Source organism: Schistocerca americana, chromosome 4 (assembly GCF_021461395.2).
Source record: "Schistocerca americana isolate TAMUIC-IGC-003095 chromosome 4, iqSchAmer2.1, whole genome shotgun sequence".
In the NCBI taxonomy this organism is placed as follows: Eukaryota; Metazoa; Arthropoda; class Insecta; order Orthoptera; family Acrididae; genus Schistocerca; species Schistocerca americana.
This window is the reverse complement of record NC_060122.1, coordinates 725287312-725308560: the sequence shown is the minus strand read 5'-3', so window position 1 is coordinate 725308560 and position 21249 is coordinate 725287312. Positions and strand designations below refer to the sequence as shown.

General features: G+C 40.9%; 1 protein-coding gene across 1 annotated transcript in view; it reads right to left on the bottom strand.

The window, feature by feature from the left end:
- The window catches only part of LOC124612717 (probable 2-oxoglutarate dehydrogenase E1 component DHKTD1 homolog, mitochondrial), a 348152-nt gene that overhangs the window by 197855 nt on the left and 129048 nt on the right, over window positions 1–21249 (bottom strand). The window lies entirely within an intron of this gene.

Genomic DNA, 21249 nt, shown 5'->3' with positions numbered 1-21249 from the left:
TTTGAGTGGGCACGCCCTGCCGGTCCCTGGCAGCGAGTACATATTGATTTCGCTGGTCCATATTGGAATTCTCGTTGGCTCATCGTGATAGATGCATTTAGTAATTTTCTGTTTGTTGTGCCCATGCAGTCTACAACGACTGCACAAACTATACAGGCGTTGACTTCAATTTTTTGTATTGAGGGTCTTCCAGAAGTTTTAGTGTCTGACAATGGTCCACAATTTACCTCTGCTGAATTTGAAAGTTTTTGTTCTGCCAATGGCATTCGCCATGTTCTTACTCCGCCGTTCCACCCTCAATCGAATGGTGCAGCGGAACATTTTGTACATACATTCAAGGATCATATGGACCGCCTTCGTGCTATGCACTCTCGTCAGCAGGCCCTCATCACGTTCCTGTCGTCGTACCGGACCACGCCACGTGACGGCCCTTCGCCTGCGGAGCTTCTCCACGGCTGTCATCATCGCACCCTACTACGGTTGTTGCACCCCCCGGATCGACCCGCCGCTTCTGAGCATCGCACGCGTTTTCAGCGACGCCGTTTTTTTTTTCAGAGTTTATCATGGTCGCCGTCGTTGGGAACGTGGTACCGTGATAAGTGTCCAGGGTCGTGGTTTTTATACTGTTCAAGGTGCTACTGGGGTGCACAGGAGGCATCAGAACCAGTTGCACCGCACTGGCCGCCCGGATTCTGCCGCTCGTTCTTTGTCCACAGATTTGGTCCGCGGCGGGTTCCAGCCGTGCCTTCCGACTTCGCTGCCGCCGCCAGTGCAGCAGCAGCAGCCGTCGCCGCTACCACGCCGACAGCCCGTCCCGTTGATGCCTCCCGCGCAGCTTCATCCGGGAGCGCCCCAGGTGGTCGCTCCGGCACCTGCGGTCCCTCTTCAGTCGCCACCGCCTTCGGAGCTGATGGACGTCGACCCCTCAGCCGGGCCGCCTTCCCAAGCGGTGGCTGTGCCGCCTGTCCTGCAGCCGCTTTCCTTGGGCACCCCCAAGGAGTCTGACACCGCAGCGCCTTGTCCGGCGCCCACTCAGCTGCCTCTCTTCGTGGGTCCCGACGCCCTGTCGCGTCCAGTACCAGAAGCTGCGCCCGTGGTCACAGGCGTGCACCCTGACCTCGGTTTTCAGTCGGTGTTTCCTGAGGCCCTGCGCAGCCAATGCTGGGGTGCGGACCGGGGACTGCCACCGACAACAGTCTCTGCCCCGGTCTCTTCTGCTACGCCTGCGGCCAGCCCCTCCCCTGCCGTCAACGCTCGCCACGTCATTATTCAATGACGGTGCAGCGATTTGGGGGGGAGGAGTGTTATATCCTAGCCAGTAATGCCACCCGAGCCCGCTGCCAAAAGGTTGGCAGCATCAAAGTCCGGACGCCGTCCGCATAAGCAGCGCCAGCGAGACAGGAAATCGCCGCAAGTCTGCACGCACCACCGCTGGCTTCTGGTTTCTTAAGCGCTGGAGTCACGAGCGCTAGAACAGTTCTGTATTCGCCGCTCAGTTGTATACTCGCCACTGAATTGTGTACTTGCTAGTCAGTTGTGTGTTCATCGCAGCAGAGTTGTTGTTTGTCGTCAGCCGACGCTAACCTAGCCGCTCCGACTCGAACTAGACAGATTTCTGTAGACACGGAGTTCACTACTGTGTCTCTGTATCTTCGTTAATAAAGATAAGTACCGACTTTTATTTAATCAGAGTGTTTGGGTTTTCATCTTTCTGTTCACTGTTCCAGCGGACCGGTCGGCCCGTTATTAAAAGTGTGGCGGTGACTTCGTAAGCCGTTTCTACAGCGAATTGCTTGTCGCTACGAACGCCGCCACAAAAGTAAGACTGGTACGTTGTCAATCCATGTGTGTTAAATTTGCTCACAGTACTATTTTGCTGAGCGTGATTTCTATGTGGTCGCATGAAAAGTATAGTATTATGTGAATGAGCAGACCTGAGAACTGTGACTGAATTACTTTATGGATTTAGTGAGTTTTTTTGTGGTACTTTTGAGAACATTGCAAATTATTAGAAGTATGATTCATGTGTTATGAACTACGAATTTTAATATGCTGCTCTGCTTGCTTTGTCTGGCCTGTTGATAAATTCATTTAGAATTGTATATACAACTTATCATACTTGATTTTTATTCTTTTACTTATAATAAATTTATGAACTGAATCATTTGGGACCCATAACACATTTAATTTTTTTATTTATCAATCTGATTTTAAATGTGATATGATAAACCTATTGTATTAATATTTCACCACATATTATGGTAAGCCAAGTAAATGATTAAAAGATATTTGGGCCAAAGGTCAGCAGTATACAGTAATCACTCAGATATAGTTGCACCAGAATTATTATAGGCTGTGTGCTCACCTGGTCACTGCATATTGCTAATGTTATGACCTCAGTGAGCATGCAGTTGGTTTGCTCATCTGAAATGATATCCGCTGAGCTACAGACTAACCCCTGTGTATTACAATCAACAAGCGGTGGAGCACATCTACTAACCATTATTCATAACCCAGGAGGATCATCTGAAACTTACAATGGAATACGCACTTCTTAAGTATTCTTTAATGATATCATAAACTACAATTCGCATTCAATTTTGCGTGTTATTTTAATACAAGTTCCCATTCATTGAAGAATGTCCAGAGTGAGCACTTCTACATAATATATGCTTTAGATGCATAAATGATTTAGTTGAAGTTGAAAGTGTATGAGATGACAGCAATGGACCTGGAACTATTTTACGTAAGGAGAAGTTCCCCCGGTTTAAAATTAAGTGTTGGACAGTTTTCTAGCCTACTGTTGGAAAGTTTGGTGTTTGAGGGGATTTACCATAGTGAACACACATAGGATCTGAGAGTGCTGTAAAATTCCAGTGAGAAAAGAGATATTACCTGTGTGTCACTTAGCTGTGAGTACCCATTACAGCTACAAGGAGCTTAGTGTACTGAGTAAAATGGTTTCCATGTAGGAAACGCTAGCTGCATGTAAATGATTGGCCACATAAACAGCCAGTTACAGATGGGTTAACACTGGCCTACTCTACTGACCTGGAGCTGAAAGTGCTTAGTGGTGCAGATACGATAGTGTGGTTTTAAATGTCTGCCTACCTAGGGTATAGTCAATGTGTGGAATGAGCACACAAACAAATGTTGGTGTCTTACATAAAACAGCTAAACCAGGTATTCCAGAGAGTTGGAAATTTTGCTCAGATATCCTGAACAAGATACAAAAAGACATAACAGCACGAAAAATCAGAACATTGTTACCTTTATTCCACATCCATGATGAAATGTAAGATTTCTTGTAACAATTCTGGCATATTTCAACATGTTTTTCCCAGAGTTAAGGAATATGGCACAATACTGTTGAAAGCTACAAAGATGGACTCTGGTTTCCCCTCAAGGTACAAAGATCAACGCCTCTGAGTACTTCAAGCAGCAAACAAATACATAGTGGTACAAGTGTCACTACGATCAGACAAGAAGCCTGTCACTGGTGGAAAATCTGAGAGGCAAATTCAAACAGAAACCTTTTATTTTATTATATAAACTGTTATATTGTTATACTTATTACCAAGGAAGATTGTAGTTTTTTTTAGAGCAAGACAGAAACTACCAAATTTTTGTACTACTCTGAAGCACACACAGTTTCTCGGCACTAGCCTACAGAAGTAGAGTGAAAGATGACCAATGAGTGTTTCTTGGTGGGGGCAACACAGTATCAGAAGAGACACAAGAGTGCATCCTTTATGGCAGAAGTAGGTTCGAGGTTGCCAGAGGTGGAGGCTCAACACTGTTATGGATGACAGGAGAAGGCAGCAGGGCTTCTTTGGTGAGTTCCACAAAGGAGCACATAGCATCGAACTTCACTTGACATTGCTATCATAGCTGATGCATCTGCTGCTGTTTTGGAGGCCCCATCCCAAATTACAGGCTCCTTCCACATGTAATGGATGGCATGGATTAGATGGGTACTAGTGTTGAAAGCAAACTGGGTGATATTTGCTGTACCACATAAAGGAAGGGACTGCCACCACCTTGTAAAACAACCCTTACAGCTTCAAAAACTTCCTGGAAAAACATTTTACTAACTGGTCTTATGGTTCAGAACTGCATTTACGTAAGCTACCATATTTGCTGAGGATACATGATCCATAAAACATATTTGAAGCAATGATTTATTATTCCTTAAGTCATAGTATATTACTGATTCTGTCCGTAATGTATATCTTCTTCTTAGCAGGGAATGATATTAGAGCATGGGAACTGACTGGTATCATCTCACCGAAATCAGTGCTATGAAGGCATCACAAGTAACTGAGCTTTCTGACTACATAGAACTGTGACCAGAATAAATGGACTTAAGTGCTTCAGTTTTCTTTTACTTTGTCAATTATGTCACTGCTGTAGCTTTTTACTGCAACATTAATTATTAATTCCTTCATTAATATTTCAGTAATAGTACTAATAAGAAACTTTTCATTCACGTATATGTGGATTTGACTTCTTCCACAATGTCCAGAATCATCTTTCAGCATTGTTGCCCAAAACATTATGTTCAGAGCTCAGGTTAATGTTGAGTAGTGGTATGAAAGTAAAAAGTATTACTTTGCAAAGAGTTAGTTTCTTCCATGAAGACCAAATGTGAGGAAGAGCAGGAGAGGCTGCAGAGAAAGTGGAGGCAGTTGCACCTTGGTCTGTTGCCAATGGCAGAGAATTAGAAAAGTAGTTTGGCAGAGAATTAGAAAAGTAGTTAGTTAGTTTAATGTGCCTTGAATTACAACCGCCAGAAATTGTAATAATGTGAAGTGAATCATTTTACATTCAACTAATTTGTAAATAAGGTTATGTGCTGAATATTGATATTTTCAAATTTTACCTTGCTGCCTGTCACATATTTATTACCACTATGCACGTTATCAAAAATTTTAGTTGGAATATTGTGCGTCCCTTTTTGTGCTAAGAACAACCTTAATCTGGAACAATGAATGTGACTTTTTCTGGTATTGTACATCATTGATCCTTTTGAACTGCAGTAGACTATTTACAAAAACACTGCATGGAGGTGTAAATATACTGTGAAGAAATACACACATCAAAAAAAGTTTTGCAGCAGCCCAGTTCTCAGAACTCCTAAAGACAGCAGTTGTGTGTGGATATTGCATCACAGACACAGTCTCTTTGACTGTTCAGAGGTGTCACTAAACCCGCCCAAAGATGTAATCAACCATGGATGAGCAGTACCTATTATCCGACAGCCAATAAGTTCCAGTCATTCTACCAGGAATGAGGTTCACAGCTCATGTTGTCTGTAGTTCAACCATGCCTAGAAGGTCAATGCCATGGGTTGATCATGCCCCTACAGTTACTTTGTGCCAAGAAGGGCTCTCAACAAAGGAAGTGTGCAGGCATCTCAGAGTGAACCAAACCAATGTTGTTCGAACATGTAGGAGGTACAGAGAGATAGGAACTGTCGATGAAATGCCTCGCTCAGGACACGGACAAGAGCTACTACTGCAGTGGATAACTGCCACCTAGAGATTATGGCTCGGAGGAACTCTGACAGCAATGCCACCATGTTGAATAATGCTTTTTGTGCAGCCACAGGACGTCATGTTATGACTCAAACTGTGCACAATAGGCTGCATGATGCGCAACTTCAGTCCTGACGCTCATGGCGAGGTCCATCTTTCCAACCATGACACCATGCTGCGTGGTACAGATGGGTCTAAAAACATGCCGAATGGACCTCTCAGGATTGGCATCACATTCTCTTCACCAATGAGTGCCTAATATGCCTTCAACCAGACAATCGTCGCAGACGTGTTTGGAGGCAACCTGGTCAGGCTGAACGCCTTAGACACACTGTCCAATGAGTGCAGCAACGTGGAGATTCCCTGATGTTTTAGGATGACATTACGTGGGGGCCAACGTATGCCACTAGTGGGCATGGAAGGCACCATAACAGCTGTACGATACGTGAATGCCATCCTCTGACCGATAGGGGAACCATATTGGCAGCATTTTGGCGAGGCATTTGTCTTCATGTATGACAATTCATCCCCCCATCATGCGTATCTTGTGAATGACTTCCTTCAGGATAATGACATTGCTCGACTAGAGTGGCCAGCACGTTCTCCAGACATGAACCCTATCGAACATGTTGTTTGTTTGTGTGTGAAATCTTATGGGACTTAACTGCTAACGTCATCAGTCCCTAATTTTACACACTACTTAACCTAAATTATCCTAAGGACAAACACACACACCTATGCCCGAGGGAGGACTCGAACTTCCACCGGGACCAGCCTCACAGTCCATGACTGCAGCGCCTTAGACCGCTCGGCTAATCCCGCGCGGATATCGAACATGCCTGGAATAGATTGAAAAGGACTGTTTATAGATGATGTGACCCACCATACACTCTGAGGGATCTACCCCGAATTGCTGTTGAATAGTGAGATAATCTGGACCACCAGTGCCTTGATGAATGTGTGGACAGTATGCTGCGATGAATACAGGCATGCATCAATGCAAGAGGACGTGCTACTGGGCATTAGAGGTACTGAAGGTCTCACTGTATGGTGGTACAACATGCAATGTGTGGTTTTCATGAGCAATACAAAGGGAGGAAATGATGTTTATGCTGATATCTACTCCAGTTTTCTGTACAGATTCCAACTCTCAGAACTGAGGTGATGCAAAACTTTTTTTGATGTGTGTAATAAAAATGCCCAACTCCTCAAACAAATGTCTACAAAATTATCATGATAGGGCATATACATTACTCTTAGATCACATTTTTGAGCAGTGAAGACTTTCTTTCTTAAGGATAAGTTGCCCCAGAACATTATTCCATATGATGTTATTGACTGAAAATATGCCAAATAGCCGGCCGCGGTGGTCTCGCGGTTCTAGGCGCGCAGTCCGGAACCGTGAGACTGCTACGGTCGCAGGTTCGAATCCTGCCTCGGGCATGGATGTGTGTGATGTCCTTAGGTTAGTTAGGTTTAAGTAGTTCTAAGTTCTAGGGGACTGATAACCACAGCAGTTGAGTCCCATAGTGCTCAGAGCCATTTGAACCATTTTTTTACGCCAAATAAGTCAATTCATTGATTTATCTCTCCCAACATTTGCTATGATTTTAAGTGGAAATGTGGCTAAAATAAGTTGCTTTAGGAGTTTTCCTATTATGCTTTTTACCCCAGTGTAGCAGGACAGATATTGATAGCTGGCTACATGGAACACTTGTTTCTGTCATCAACAACTTTTGCTTTGACTTCGCTGATGTTATAGGTATACCGAATGTGACTTGGTGCCATAACCACAACAAAGCCTGATACCTAAAAAATTGTTGTGACCTGAAATGGAAGGCAGTTTTGTAACAACTAGCTCTCATTGCATTGTAGATTGTGATTTCAGTATCTCAAGCATCTGCAACAGAATTATTACATAAATGTCTAGCTATAGTCTAAGTTAAGAAAATGATACAGATGAAACAAATGATCAGTGGTACCATACACTGCACACATTAATAGTAAGTTAGGTCTATAAATTTATCATGGTTTAATTTACTAAATGTGAAAAGACTACCTTAGTGATGTAATTGAATATATATATGTTGTAAAAGATCTAATTAACATGCATTTGTGCATGCTCCACATAAGATATTATAGGCTCAAAAATTGCAAATTTTTTATTGTATACTTCATCAGTGATGATGCTGCAGGAAGGGAAGCAGTAAAAAGTGATGGCTAATGACAGGGGAGATAGTTGTGGTAGCAAGAAAAGGCACAAGATGGAAGGGTTGGATGAGAATTGTAGTTTGATGATGAAGAAAGGACACTTCATCCTGAGAGAGAGTTTAGTGAACATTTCATGTTGGGTGATAGTGGAATGATGGTTCACACTGAGAAATGATTGAGCCAAAGACCTTATTTCAAATCTAAACATAAGCTCAGTTTAGGCACATAGGACGTCAAGACACAAATGAAGCTATAATTTATTTGATGAACAGAGTGTGTTTATCAGGTTGCAAGTGTTGGTGAGCATTATATGAAGAATAAATATTTACTATATGCATGTACAGGAATTTTGATGATAAGTACCAGTATTTTATTGGATGTGAAGGATTGATGCAAAAGTAATGGCAGTGATTAGAATAAGTTGAATAATATATATATTTCCCTAAAATAAACTACACTCATGCTCATAAATTAAGGATAATTACAGAATGTGGTGCCACACAACATGGCCCTACACAAAACTCGTGCTAATAGCATAGGCACATAGGGAACACACACGACACAGATCTATAAGTTCACGGTATTGGTGATAAGTTGAGAAAACTGTCCCGAAACACATGTGCTACAAAACGCCACTGTTTCCTGTGCATGTACCCTGACATAAATACGAGATATGATCACCATGCACATGTTCACAGGCCGCACAATAGGTTGGCATACTCTAGATCAGGTGGTCGAGCAGCTGCTGGGGCATAGCCTCCCATTCTTGCACCAGTGCCTGCCGGAGCTCCTGAAATGTCCTGGGGGTTTGAAGACGTGCAGTGATATGCCGACCCAGATGTGCTCGATGGAGTTTAGGTCTGGAGAACAGGCAGGTCACTCCATTCGCCTGATATGTTCTGTTTTAAGGTACTCCTCCACAATGGCAGCTTGGTGAGGCCATGCGTTACCATCCATCAGGAGGAAGGTGGGACCCACTGCACCCCTGAAAAAGCAGACATGCTGGTGCAAAATGATGTCCCGATACACCTGACCTCTTACAATTCCTCTGTCAAAGACATGCAGGGGTGTACGTGCACCAATCATAATCCCACCCCACACCATCAAACCACGACCTACATACAGTCCCTTTCAAGGACATTAAGGGGTTGGTATCTGGTTCCTGGTTCAAGCCAGATGAAAACCCGGTGAGAATCACTGTTCAGACTACACCTGGACTCATGTGTGAACTTAACCTGGGACCACTGCTCCAATGACCATATACCGTGTTCTTGACCTTGACACCACGCTTTACGGGCTCTCCTGTGACCAGGGGTCAGTGGAATGCAACTTGCAGGTCTCTGGATGAATAAACCATGTCTGTTCAGTCATCTGTAGACCGAGTGTCTGGAAACAACTGTTCCAGTGGCTGCAGTAAGGTCCTGAGCAAGGCTACCTGCAGTACTCTGTGGCCGTCTGTTGGCACTGATGGTGAGATATCGGTCTTCTTGTGGTGTTGTACACTGTGGACATCTCATACTGTAGTGCCTGGACACATTTCCTGTCTGCTGGAATCGTTGCCATAATCTTGAGATCACTCTTTGTGGCACACGGAGGGCCCATGCTATGACCTGCTGTGTTTGACCAGCCTCCAGTCGCCCTAGTACTCTACCCCTCATAACGTCATCAATATGTGTTCTTTGAGCTATTTTCAACACACAGTCCCCATTAGTATGTCTGAAAATGTCTGCACACATACTCGCTGCACCATACTCTGACATGCACCAACACACCTCTGCGTATGTTGGCTGCTGCCAGCACCACTGTGCAATGACCGCAGGTCAAATGCACTGCATGGTCATACCCCGAGGTGATTTAAAACCACAAACCGCCTACCAGAGCACTGTTTCACCATGTATCAACATTAACCTTAATTTATGAGCATGAGTGTAGATACAACAGAAAGAGAAGTCAAAAGCAAATAGTATTCTGCTAAAGAAAATCTTTAAAAAGTGTTGCTCCCTCACATAGAAACAACCATGAAATAGATACGAGTAACTACTTGGAGTATCTTATTCTGAAAGGACCAAATAAAACTAGCTGTAGCAAATTAAAGTAACAGGCTGACATTTGTCAGAGGAATGTAAATTATTCACACAAGAAATGACTTAAAACACTATTTTGACCGATTCTTGAGTACTGCTCATCAGTCTGGTACTTTACCAAGATGCATTAAGATATAACAATATTAGAGAAGGAAAGTTGCCACTCACCATTTATGGAGATGCTGAGTCATGATAGGCACAACAAAAATATTCCGTTATAGCTTATGGGCATTAATGCCTTTGTTAACAACAGACACACATACATACACACACACACACACACACACACACACACACACACACACACACACACACACACAAACAGTCATGCAAATGCAACTCACTCACATGACTGCAGTCTAAGGCAACTGAAACCATACTGTGAGCAGCAGCACCAGTGCATGATGGGAGTGGCAACTGGGTGGGGTTAAGGAGGAGGCTGGTGCAGGGTGGGGGAGGGATAGTATGGTGGGGGTGGTGGACAGTGAAGTGCTGCAGTTTAGATGGCTGGCAGGGAAAAGGTGGGGAAGGATTTTTTGGGGGGGGGGGGGGAGTAGCAGAAAGGAGAGAGACAAAAAGATGGGGTGCGGTGGTGAAATGACGACTGTGTAGTATTGGAATGGGAACAAAGAGGGGGCTGAATGGGTGAGGACAGTGACTAACAAAGGTTGAGGCCAGGAGAGTTACAAAAACATAGGATGTATTGCAGGGAAAGTTCCCACCTGCATATTTCAGAAAAGCTGGTATCAGTGGGAGGGATCCATGTGGCACAGGCTGTGAGGGAGTCATTGAAATAAAGGATATCATGTGTGGTGGGCAGTATGTTCAGCAACAGGGTGGCCCACTTGTTTCTTGGCCACAATTTGTCAGTGGCCATTCATGTGGACAGACAGCTTGTTGGTTGTCATGCATACTTAGAATGCAGCACATTGGTTGCAGCTTAGCTTGTAAATCACATGCCTGTTTTCACAGGTAGCCCTGCCTTTGATGGGATAGAAGATGTTAGTGACAGGATTGGAGTAAGTGGTGGTAGGAGGATGTATGGGACAGGTCTTGAATCTAGGTCTACAGGGGTATGAGCTTTGACTGATTGCATTAAGATATAGACAGAGAAAATCTAAAAAAGGGATGCATGTGACATCATGGGATTATTTATCAAGTGCAAGAACATTACAGAAATGCTCAACAAACTAGGGTGGCAGATGCTGCAATACGGATGTTTTGGATCATGGAGAGGTTTACTGTTGAAATTCAAGAAGAGTCAACTTCATCCAACTTACATCAACAGAAATGATCACATTGAGAAAATTAGTGAAATTAGAGCTTGTACCAGCTTCTGATAGTCTTCCCATACTATTTTGAAACTGAACAGCAAAAGAGCGAAATGATAATAGCTTCAGAAGTACCTTGTGCCACACACTATCAGTTGGCTTGTAGATGTACATTCAGATTTAGATGTAGAAGAAGGACATAGCTAACGTTTTTCTAAATCTTCTTATTACACAACAACACAGTGATTCATAATTTTTCAGGTAGTTAAATCTGTAATTTTAAAGTAATTTCTTGTATATGTATGTACTTTATTAATTTTATCAGCATTCATTATTTAAAAAACTGTAGTATAATTACAAAAAAGTATTCAAAAATAATATCATAAAAACTTTGTAATAGGAACATTGGCAAAGTCAAGAAGTTTGTGTTGTACAGAATCCAAAGAATCTGTTTCAAAGACAACAATAATGTTGTCGGGCACAAGCATTCACAGAGTCAGTAGCAGAAAGGGAGAGTTGCAAGTCTTCTGTGTTGAAGTTTGGAAGCAAAATGGCAGTGCTTAAAAATTTAATGGAGAGTGTTTTCAAATGAGTGTTTTAAACATGGCAGGTAATGTAAATGGATGAATAAGCACATATCTGGACACAGTGTGAAGCGTATAAGAAGAATCATGTCATTCTCAATGGAGAGAAGTCTTCCAAAGTAAGAATGATTTCAGGTGTGCTGCAGGGGAGTGTCATAGGACGGTTGCTATTCACAATATACATAAATGACCTTGTGGATGACATCGGAAGTTCACTGAGGCTTTTTGCAGATGATGCTGTGGTGTATCGAGAGGTTGTAACAATGGAAAATTGTACTGAAATGCAGGAGGATCTGCAGCAAATTGACGCATGGTGCAGGGAATGGCAATTGAATCTCAATGTAGACAAGTGTAATGTGCTGCAAATACATAGAAAGATAGATCTCTTATCATTTAGCTACAAAATAGCAGGTCAGCAACTGGAAGCAGTTAATTCCATAAATTATCTGGGAGTACGCATTAGGAGTGATTTAAAATGGAATGATCATATAAAGTTGATCGTCGGTAAAGCAGATGCCAGACTGAGATTCATTGGAAGAATCCTAAGGAAATGCAATCCGAAAACAAAGGAAGTAGGTTACAGTACGCTTGTTCACCCACTGCTTGAATACTGCTCAGCAGTGTGGGATCCGTACCAGATAGGGTTGACAGAAGAGATAGAGAAGATCCAACGGAGAGCAGCGCGCTTCGTTACAGGATCATTTAGTAATCGCGAAAGCGTTACGGAGATGATAGGTAAACTCCAGTGGAAGACTCTGCAGGAGAGATGCTCAGTAGCTCGGTACGGGCTTTTGTTAAAGTTTCGAGAAAATACCTTCACCGAAGAGTCAAGCAGTATATTGCTCCCTCCTACGTATATCTCGCAAAGAGACCATTAGGATAAAATCAGTGAGATTAGAGCCCACACAGAAGCATACCAACAATCCTTCTTTCCACGAACAATACGAAACTGGAATAGAAGGGAGAACCGATAGAGGTACTTAGGGTACCCTCCGCCACACACCGTCAGGTGGCTTGCGGAGTATGGATGTAGATGTAGATGTAGTTGTAGATGAAGAAGAGTACTGGGTGACCAAAATTATTAAAAGTTTCTCATTGTTAAAACTTTAGCTGCCAGACTTGAATTACCCAATGTTGTGTATCAGATGAAGGCCTTTTTAAGGTGTGTATAATTGTCAGACACATGGCCTGTGAAGTTAACTTCTTCATTATCCTACCTGCTAGGCCACATGTATAGGAATTACACAAAGCCTTTAATAGCAAATCAAGACTCCTTTCAGCATTTGAGACAAATGACATTTATTTTTTGAAAGAATAGAGCAAAACTATTATAAATGCAGAATATTTATTAAGTCAACAGGTTGGTTTACAAATTCACAACACATATAACTACATATTTGGCTTAATTAACAAGTTATATGCTTTACTTTACATGTGTGAACAATTGAAGCACGTGGAACTTTTCATTCAGACAACCCTTACAGCCTGTGACAACTTGCTCTGATTTCTTCATAGCTCCAGCGTGTCCATATTTGTGAGAGTATCATCGGTAACAAGATGTGCACCTGTTTTTCTTGCTGCCAGATTCTTGCAAGACATGGCTCCATGAACTTGACGTTCCTGGTGATCCTGGTACATCTTTACAATTTCCAATGTTTATCAGTGCAAGTGCCACTTTCTCTCAAAATTCAGTTATGTGCACATTTTTGTCAATAATTTATGTCAATAGCATGGGCATTGAAAACTGCCACATTTGTGAGGAGCTTGAATGCAGTTATGCATTTCCACTTCACTCTTCTTTGTAAAATGGAGGTGTAAGATGCTATTTTATCTGACACATCTGTGAAGAATATTGCATAATTATATTCCAAAATTGTGCATGGTTTTGTAGTTGCACCTTTTCTTGAGATAACTGCTACCATTTCTGGAATGTCTTTAGTGGTCAGAAACAAGACACCTCTCCTGTCCTTCCATTTTCCTATTATAACATTTTTATAACTCCTCATGCAACAAATTTTACCTTTCTTGAGCTTTCCTTTCACTATAATTGTTGGATTATCCTTTCTGTTATTCCTCAATGTACCAACAAGATGAAGAAATGTTCATTCAATTTATGGACTTAGGTGACACTTGCATAATAATTGTTAAGTACAAAGGGCATCTGGCATTCAACAATGGATCCATCAACCCATCACTGCACTGGAGGAAATGTCACGATCTGCAGGGGCAATCTCCTTCTAAGCACACACTTTCACATGCCAGACAGTTTGAATAGCTTAAGACCACACTAATGATGATTCCTCGGACTACACTGGTGAAACCCCAGGCTTCCTCTAAATGACACCACAGTTTCATCAATGCACACTTTCTCACCAGGACAATACACTTCATGAAATTTATCATTTAATAGATCAACTAATGGTGAAATTTTGTACTGTTTGCCATTGTTTGTACCATGATTGTCTGAAAATGCAGCATACTCAAAAGGGCCTCAAATCTATTGCAGGTTAAAGCTTTACTTGCTTAATTTTTGTACAGAATATTCTTTGACCAATATTTCTGGAGTGTAGGTTTTCAATCCAAACCACTCCACAGAATGAATTTAAAAAATGTAGGATTTCTTCATTGTTTGTGTCTCCCCACTTTTGTGGTCTGTTATGTTTTGCAGATTTTTCATTTACAATAAAGTCAATAATTCATTGCTCAGCATAACAATTCATCTCAGAAAACAATTGGTAAAACTCCAGTTCATTGCATCTTCCAGTCATTTTCGTCTTCACATGGTCAGCAATTCCACCACTACAGGTTGTTGTAAAATCATTCATATTTCCAGTTTCATCATGCCAAGTAACTTCGGAGATGTCTCTTTGAGGCACAGTTGCTGATTACCCAACAGTTGTTCTTTTTCTTTTTCTCAGTCTGTGTGTATTTGAATAATGGTCAGGAGAGTATTTAGGATCATCAGTGTCAGATATGTTGCCAAGGAAACTGGCCTCACATTCACTGAATTCACTTTTCTTGCCCAACCAGGCCACGATTGTCTCCATATCAGACATTGTCACAAACTCACAAGAAAACAAGCTCAAATCTTCAAGAAGCCATAACTTCAGACATATATAACCTTTAGCAATGTTGCTGTATGAGTTCTCACCAATAAAACCAGATGTCATAAACTCAAGAAAACAGTTGACTGCAGGCCAAACGTCAAGAGCAGACTGTCACACTATCCATCAATGAAATTCAAAAACAAATATGCACGGCCTCTCCAGGAGGCCAGCACAACTATATCTCCATTTTAAATCATTGTAGCTATTTATACGATTTACACAGACAGCCTTGAATATTTGTATCAGTTTGACGCACATGGCCTGCTAGGGACGCCACCTTGTGTATCAATTTGATACACACAGCAGCCAAAGTGTTAAAGAAGAGCCTACTGCCAGTAATAAAACTAAAATTTCATCCGAACAAGCCTCAGAAGGCCCAACAACACCAACCAACTGCTGTGTCATCCACAGCCAACAGGCATCACTGGATGCAGACATGGAGGGGCATATGGTCAGCACACTGCTCTCCCAGTCATTGTCGGTTTTTGTGACTGGAGCAATTACTTCTCAGTCAATTAACTCCTCAACTGCCCTCACAAGGACTGACTGCACCCCACTTGGCAACAGCACTTGATACACCCAGATGGTCACCCATCCAGTTGCTAGCCAAGCCCAACAACTTCGGTGATCTGACAGGAACGGGTATCACTACTGTGGCAAAGCTGTTGGCCTGCTGCCAATAACAAAGTAAGATCAAGCCAGTTATCTTTTTAGTTATGTACATGGATTGCCAGCATAGAAATCTCAGCATTTTGAACACTATAGTGTCACATGTTGTGACCACGACCAATGTTCAACATCAACATGCAGTAACCACTCACAGACAATAGGTGACAGCAACAAGTATGGCGGGTATATAAAGCGTGTTGGAGGAATTAGGAAAACATTGCAGATATTGTCATAATGTAGAACAGAGTGATTTGCTTGAAGCCCAAAAGGCATTAATCATGCCTTTTGGATCAGGGGTGGAAAAATTTCAGAAACAGCTAAGCTGGTACACCATGAAAAAACACTCTGGATGCAGTGAACAACTTGATATGCAAGTCACTGGATCAGAGGAGTAAAGCATTTGACTCTATGAATCAAGACTTGCTTATGTACAAATTAGACATATATGAGATTAAGGACAAGGACAATGCTCTAAATTGGCTCATATCATACTTACACAACAGAAAACAAAGTGTTACTATCACCTCAGATGCAGTGAATTATTATTCAGAATGGAGTACAGTACTGCAAGGTGTGCCTCAAGGCTCCATTTTGGGGCCAATCCTGTTCCTATTCTATGTAAATGACTTACCCATAAACATAAATTCCCCATCAGTTCTCTTTGCAGACAATACTTCTATTTTAATTGAAGATGACGATGCAGAACAAATTCTCAGCTCCATCAAAAGTGTACTGGATACCTTACAAAATTGGTTCCAGTTAAATGGGTTGAAACTGAACATATGGTACATTTCGAAAGCAAACATTCAAAATGCATGGAACTCAAAATATAACATAACAATCAGTTTATGAAAGAAGTTGACACTGTCAAATTCCTGGGACTAAATGTGGACAAGAACTTAAGCTGGAATACATGTATCGACTTCCTATGAAATAAACTATGCAGCTTTGCATTTGCAATGCAAATACTAGCAAATTCCACTGACTTGAGAACATGAAAAATTGTTTATCATAGTTATTTTGAATCTGTTATCAGATATGGTATAATTTTCTGGTGAAGTTCAAGTAACGTATCTAAAAAACTGAAACTGGAAAACAAAATTGTCGGATACATGTGTACTGCACAGCAAACAGATTCTTATTGTTATTTTGGAAACTACAAATTCTAACTGTTCCCTCCAGATACATTTATGTAATTATAATCTTCCTACACAACAGACAAAAATTATTTGAAGAGAATCATTTTAATCACACATACAACACAAGAAATAAAAATAATTTTATGCTACCCACACACCAGTTGAAATTATATGCATGGACTCCACAGTATATGTGGATAACAATATCTAACAAGTTAATGGGTAAAAAAATATTTAATATGAAGCCATACATTTTAAAAATGAGACTGCAGCAGATTCTTTGGGAGAAATGCTACTATTCAATAGAAGAATTCAAAGAGGATGAAATTATAATTTGAGCAAGGGGTAATTAAATGTTAGATTTTATTGTGTATATATATAACAAAATTGTATTATTATTGTGATGTTTATAATATCAGTTGTCCTATGTTTATGGTGAAATTTTACTGCAATTTTGACATGGCTCAGGTACCCTAATGGAATGATTATGAGACAAATAAACGACAATTCACAATTCTCTAGTCACTGTTTGTGTGTTGCCTTGGTTAAAGTATATTATGCATGGCAAATTGGCACTATCAAAAACTGATACTGAGACAAATGTGGTGCATCACAGGCCATAGATGACAAGGGTGAATGAAAGCCGCAGACATGTGTATGGGTGAATAGACATGCAACTATTGAGCAACAGACAGCCCAGATGAACCAAAGGGCTGCCAACAGTGTCTCTTCAGTGACTGTTCAGTAAACGTTGGTAAGTATGGACCTCCTCAGCAGGGGCCAGATTTATGAACTCAAGCTGACAGCTGTTCATCAGTGACAAAGGCTGTAATTTTTATGCTAATACAACTGAACATCCACTGAGTGGTGACAGGCAACTTTTGTCAGACGAATCACATTTTATGCTGCATAAGTGTGAAATGTCTGAAAGCAAACACCTTGCAACAATTGTCGCAAGGGTCCAGGCAAGAGGGAGGGGAGTGTTATGGTATGGGGAATGTTTTTGTGGCAGTCTCTCAGTGATCTTGTCAATCTGGAAAACACAATGAATCAACACAGGTATGCCTCTATCCTTGAGGACCATGTCCATCCCTACTTTTTCCTCATCACAATGGCACTTATCAACAGGACAAAACAGTTTGTCACACAGCTTGCAGTGTATGTGCGTGATCCACAGAGCACCAGGATGAATTTCTGTATCACCCTGGTCACCAAATCCTCTGGATTTAAACCCAATCAACCTCCATAAGACTGTTCGTTTAGAACTTGCTGAGTCCAGTGCCTTGTCCTCGAAGTTTTCCATGAATAAATTAGGTACTAGAGGGGAGTGGGGGCTTCCCGTAGCAACGCCATCAATCTGCTCATAAAATTCACCATTAAACTGAAAATAAGTTGATAAAAGCACATGTTCAAATAAGGCCGTAATGTTCTTATCAACATATTGTTTCTTGTCTATATAAATGATTTTCACACCTCAGATGATGCAGCCAAAGCAATAATATTTGCAGATGATATTAGTGTGATAATAAGTGCACCAAAGCAATTGCTACCAACAACTGCTGATAAAGTACTAAATTACATCCACTCTTGGCTCAATACAAACAGGTTGACATTGAATGTAAATAAAACAAATTATATGCAGTTTGGGAAAAGATGTCAAAATGTAAATCTCGATCTGGTGTGGGGTGACAAAGCCTTAGACAGAGTGACATCCACAAAATTGCTGGGGATTTATGTGGATGAACACTTAAATTTTAATGACCACGTAATAAAACTTGCACAGAAACTTAATTCAGCCTGTTTTGCCCTCAGAATTATTTCAAATGTTTGTACCTCAGAGGGTGCCAGAATGGCATATTTTGGCTATTTTCAATCTCTTGCCACATACGGAATAATATTTTGGGGTTCCACAACAGGGCGCCTAAAACAAATTTTTCTGCTGCAGAAGAGGGCCATCTGAATAATAACTCACAGTCATCCACAGACACACTGCAAACCCATATTCAAAAAGCTTAGAATACTTACTATACCATCATTATACATATACAAATGAGTATTGTATGTCAGGACCCACATTGCAGATTTTCAGACAAATGCCGACTTTCATAACTACGATACCCGTAATAGCGCTGCACTCCATACTCAGCAAACAAAAAGAACGAATACACAAACGCATGTCGGCCATATCGGTGCAAAACTGTACAATGCACTGCCACTCAACATCAGGCAGTTACAAGACGATAACAAATTTAAAACAGCATATAAAAAATTTCTAGTAGAACAATGTTTTTATTCTGTAAATGACTATGTAGGTCAATAAATTTTTTCTGATGATATTTATAAAGGCAAAATGGAAAATACTCTATCTGTAGCTAATCATTCATTACATTTACATACTTAAAGGACAGCTGTTGTGTGATGTAAATATATACTTAAGCAGTGTTGTGTATATAAGGACTTGCCGTTTAGGCAGGACAAAACTAAAGCCTTATGAAAAACAGACCTTGCATTTAAAATAACAAGCAGGGATGTATATAGGCTATATTAATTTCATTGTATTATTATTAACTTCAATGTATTATTTTGTTTTGTACTTTTTTACGTATATATTGTTTGTGTCCCATTTCTTTGAAATGGCTTACGTGTACCCTTGACAACATCCATACAATATTTATTGTCAACGGATGGATAAATAAAATAAAATAAATAAATAAATTTGACGGGTATGGATCTAGACGAGGCTACAGTATCTGTGTTAAGTAAGGGGCTAAATTTTGGATCTTTTCGTTCACCGTAAAGTTGATGGCACATTAGGACATGCCACATATCATTAAACAAAATATACAAATCTGTATCTACATGCCATTAGCTGCCATCACCCTTCATAGACCATAGGTGTCCTTAAGACCTTAGTGCATAGGGCAATATCTGATAAAGATAATTTGCAAGAAGAGCTCACATACCTCAAGAGCATTTTTAAAAGTGAATGGATTTTCTCCTCAACAGATTTGTAGGTCATTCAATGTAAAACCTAGAATGCAGGTTTGTGATGGGAAATAAGATAGTAATTAATTTAAATCAAGTGCATTTTTGCCCTATGTGGGTGCTGTTTCCTCAAAGATAGGCCGTATTCTTGATAAACACTGTGTTAAGGTGATCTTCCGGCCTCCCATGAAAATTGCAGCTTTACTCAGCTCTGTAAAGGATGATTTACTCCTTCGTAAAGCGGGTATGTATCAGATTCCTTGTGGAAATTGTGGGAAGTCATACATTCAAGTGACGCACCATTCATGAGAGACACACACACTTATTACTGCCAGACAAGTCAGCTGTGGCCGAACATTGTATTGATACAGGACATTCAATGAGCTACAGTGAAGCGAAGCTTTTAACATCCACCTTGTCCTTTTGGGACTCAGTCTTCATGAAGCTACGGAGATTAGATCAGCGAATAATTTCATAAATAGAGATAATGGTTTTAATTTGGACAAAGCATGGAATCCCACTCTTGGGAAAATTAAACTGCAGATAAGTCATCATGGTGTCACTGTCGCTGGACATTCATCGATAAGCGAATTGAATATCTGTATGCCTATCGAATATCTGTACGCCTTCACCACAGGCAGCACACATGTAACCATATTTCTTTGCCGCCAACCAGCTCTGTGACCCACATGCACAGTACCGCCGCAGTGGAACATATAAGGCCATGCTTGGCACCTTGTCGTCAGTCTTGTGACTCACTATGAGGACGGTCAGATGATATGTGGCTGAAATATCATTAGAAGATATTTTATTTGCACGGCTGCTTTCCTGAAATTTAATGGACTACTCATTACACCACAAGAAGTTGAAAATGGATATGCTATTTTGACTAAAGTGACTTTTATAAATTTTGTTGTGTGCTTGCAAATACTTCATGTGTTGTTGACTTTCATAACATAGGCATTGTGAACTTGTTTATTGTTAGTTAATGAAGGCACTATAAATTTTTCAAAAGTAACATTTGTTGAAGAAAAATGATTGGTTGTTGGTATTTGCTTCACAAAACCCAAAAGCAGATAGTGTTATAGTGAGTGATGTTATTCCATATATCTCACGTGACGTGTTGCTAATAAGTAACCATTATCAGTTTTTATAGTTACAAATAATTTCAATGCATTTCTAATTAACTTAAAATCATTTTGTGATATGTGGCTTTTACATGTGAACCAGCATGTGTGCATTTTAGTGACACCACTGCCTGTCTTCACACTTGTAATTACTACTTAATTTCAGTTTAAATTAAGTCATTAAAAAACAGTAACTTTTGCTCCTTTTGAGCTGTCAACTGTAAATTATTACCTGGGAGCTCAATGTATAGAATTTCAGTCACTTATTCTAAATTATAACTAACTACAGTGCACTATTTATTTCCACATTGAAATTTCTTTCTCATTGTTGTTGTACATGATAAGTATGTATCCAATGGTGCTCAAGTTAAACACTGGTTGTATACTTTCAGACCGAGCGAGGTGGCGCAGTGGTTAGCACACTGGACTCGCATTCGGGAGGACGACGGTTCAATCCCGTCTCCAGCCATCCTGATTTAGGTTTTCCGTGATTTCCCTAAATCGTTTCAGGCAAATGCCGGGATGGTCCCTTTCA